The sequence below is a fragment of the Balaenoptera physalus genome, assembly GCF_965194825.1.
Source record: "Balaenoptera physalus genome assembly, contig: SUPER_1_unloc_24, whole genome shotgun sequence".
NCBI classification, from domain to species: Eukaryota; Metazoa; Chordata; class Mammalia; order Artiodactyla; family Balaenopteridae; genus Balaenoptera; species Balaenoptera physalus.
In genome coordinates, this window is record NW_028126575.1 from 70760 (window position 1) to 74376 (window position 3617).

Below are 3617 nucleotides of genomic sequence, written 5' to 3' on the forward strand. Positions count from 1 at the left end.
CCAGTCATGACCATCAGCAAAAAATCTACAAACTATAAATGCTGAACGGGTTTTAGAGAACTGTGTACCTTCTAGGTTCCGGTGGGATGTAAACTGGTAAGAGCACTAACGAAAACTGAATGCAGCTACTTGAAAAGGTAAAAATTGAGTTACCGTATGATGCGGCAGGGCACCTTTTGGGCCTATAATATAAGACCACCAAAATCGGAAAGACAGATGCAGGCAAATATGCACTGCAACAATATTGAAATAGCCAAGACATAGAAGCAAAAAAAAGCTCCATAAACAAATGAATGGACAAAGACGAAGTGGTATACGTACCAAATGGAATAGTAGCCTCGGGAAAAAAATGAACAATGCCGTTTTCATGACTACAGTTGAGCCTAGAAATAATCATATAAGGGTAAGTTAGTCAAAAGGGTATGACAAATATCCTATGATATCATTTATACATGTTATCCTAAGATTGCTACCAATGAACATATTTCCACAAAAAAAGACACTCACAGACTTATCAAATAAACTAATGGTTAGCCAAAATGAAAGGTGGGAGGATGGGTAAATTAGGACTATGGGGTTAACATACATATACTAATGTATGTTAAATGTATATAAACATATAACATATGAACTATATAAAATATATAATCACCAAACCTTTAAAATATACATTCTGTAATCACATACATGATAACAGGTTCCGAAGATGAACAGATATATGTATGAATCATTGAGCAGATTCTGTACAGCCAATCAAAACACTCTAATCAAATTTACTCCGATAAGAAATAGAAATTAAATTTAAAAAGCAAACATAAGTTAGGAGACATAAACTTCTGGGGGCTTGTCACAGCACATTCCACTCTAATTTACAACCTTGGAAAACTACCTCCAGGAAGACTCTGTTGCCCTAGTAAGAAGAGTTGAGAATGTAATAATGCTGCCGCCTTGTGGCTGTTTCCCACAACAGCAGCTTTAAACCCAGTGCCAAAGGTTGCTTAATAGTCACAAGGACTGAAGGGCTCTAAATGACACCTGCCTTCAAAAAATGCCCTGGGGTAGGGAATAGGCAAAAAAATTCAACACATGAGAAACTTTTCAAGAAGTCAATAAGAGGAGGGAAGTTGTACTCACTCTTTAAAACAAAAGGAAAAGAAAAAAATGACATGCCTAAAGCTCAGTATAAGGAATTATTAGCCACATGCAAATTCAAATTCAAAAAGGTTTCAGGTAACACCAGTCATGACCATCATCAAAAAGTCTACAAACTATAAATGCTGAAGGGGTTTTAGAGGAATGTGTACCTTCTAGCTGCTGGTGGGATGTAAAGAAGTAATACCACTAATGCAAACTGAATGGAGCTGCTTGAAAAGGTAAAAATTGAGTTACCATACGATGCGGCAGGGCACCTTTTGGGCCTATAACCTAAGACCACCAGAATCGGAAAGACAGAGGCAGGCAAATGTGCACTGCAACAATACTGAAATAGCGAAGACATGGAAGCAAAAAAAGGTCCATAAACCGATGAATGAACAAAGACGAAATGGTATACGTACCAAATGGAATAGTAGCCTCTGGAAAAAAATGAACAATGCTGTTTTCAGGACTAGAGTTGAGCCTAGAAATAATCATATAAGGTTAAGTAAGTCAAAAGGGTATGACAAATATCCTATGATATCATTTATACATGTTATCCTAAGATTGCTACCAATGAACATATTTCCACAGAAAAAGACACTCACAGACTTATCATATAAACTAATGGTTAGCCAATATGAAAGGTGGGAGGATGGGTAAATTAGGACTATGGGGTTAACATACATATACTAATGTATGTTAAATGTATATAAACATATAACATATAAATGATATGAATTATATATTCACCAATACCTTCAAAATATACATTCTGTAATCACATACATGGTAACAGGATCCGAAGATGAACAGACATATGTATGAATCATTGAGCAGATTCTGTACAGGCAGACAATCAAAACACTCTAATCAAATTTACTCTGATAAGAAATAGAAATTAAATTTAAAAAACAAACATAAGTTAGGAGACATAAACTTTTGCGGGCTTGTCCCAGCACATTGCACTCTAATTTACAAGCTCGGAACACTACCTCCAGGAAGACTGTGTTGTCCTAGTAACAAGACTTGAGAACGTAATAATGCTGCCGCCTTGTGGCTGCTTCCCACAACAGTAGCTTTAAACCCAGTGCCAATGGTTGCTTATATAGTCACAAGGACTGCAGGGCTGTAAAAGACACAGGCCCTCAAAAAATGCCCTAGGGTAGGGAATTGGCAAGAAAATTCAACACATGAGAAATTTTGAAAAGTCAATAAGAGTACGGAAGTTGAACTCACTCTTTAAAAAAAAAGGAAAAGAAAAAAAGGACATGCCTAAAGCTCAGCATAAGGAATTATTAGCCACATGCGTATCCAACCTCCAAAAAGGTTTCAGCTCACACCAGTCATGACCATCAGCAAAAAGTCTACAAACTATAAATGCTGAAGGGGTTTTAGAGAAGTGTGTACCTTCTAGCTGCTGGTGGGATATAAAGTCGTAACAGCACTAATGCAAACTGAATCGAGCTGCTTGAAAACGTAAAAATTGAGCTACCATATGATGCGGCAGGGCACCTTTTGGGCCTATAACCTAAGACCACCAGAATCGGAAAGACAGAGGCAGGCAAATGTGCACTGCAACAATACTGAAATAGCAAAGACATGGAAGCAAAAAAAAGGTCCATAAACAGGTGAATGGACAATGAAGAAGTGGTATATGGACAGAATGGAAGAGTAGCCTCGGAAAAAAAATGAACAATGCCGTTTTCAGGACTAGAGTTGAGACTAGAAATAATCATATAAGGTTAAGTAAGACAAAAGGGTATTACAAATATCCTATGATATTATTTATACAAGTTTCCCTAAGATTGCTACCAATGAACATATTTCCACAGAAAAAGACACTCACAGACTTATCAAATAAACTAATGGTTAGCCAAAATGAAAGGTGGGAGGATGGGTAAATTAGGACTATGGGGTTAACATACATATACTAATGTAAGTTAAATGTATATAAACATATAACATATAAATGATATGAATTATATATTCACCAATACCTTCAAAATATACATTCTGTAATCACATACATGGTAACAGGATCCGAAGATGAACAGACATATGTGTGAATCATTGAGCAGATTCTGTACAGCCAGACAATCAAAACACTCTAATCAAATTTACTCCGATAAGAAAGACAAATTAAATTTAAAAAACAAACATAAGTAAGGAGACATAAACTTCTGGGGGCTTGTCCCAGCACATTGCACTCTAATTTAAAAGCTCGGAACACTACCTCCAGGAAGACTCTGTTGTCCTAGTAACAAGACTTGAGAACGTAATAATGCTGCCGCCTTGTGGCTGTCTCCAAGAACAGCACCTTTAAACCCAGTGCCAATGGTTGCTTATATAGTCACAAGGACTGTACGGTTGTAAATGACACAGGCACTCAAAAAATGCCCTGGGGTAGGGAATAGGCAAGAAAATTCAACACATAAGAAACTTTTCAAGAAATCAATAAGAGGAGGGAAATTGTACTCACT

The 3617-nt window shown here is 36.8% G+C and overlaps 1 long non-coding RNA gene across 1 annotated transcript; it reads left to right on the top strand.

Annotated features, from left to right (window-relative positions):
• The first annotated feature begins 269 nt into the window (after window positions 1-269).
• Window positions 270-2869, top strand: LOC309650490. Its single transcript, XR_014257587.1, has 2 exons — window positions 270-308; window positions 2786-2869. It is a non-coding gene; the product is annotated as an uncharacterized lncRNA (long non-coding RNA).
• The last annotated feature ends 748 nt before the right edge of the window (window positions 2870-3617 follow it).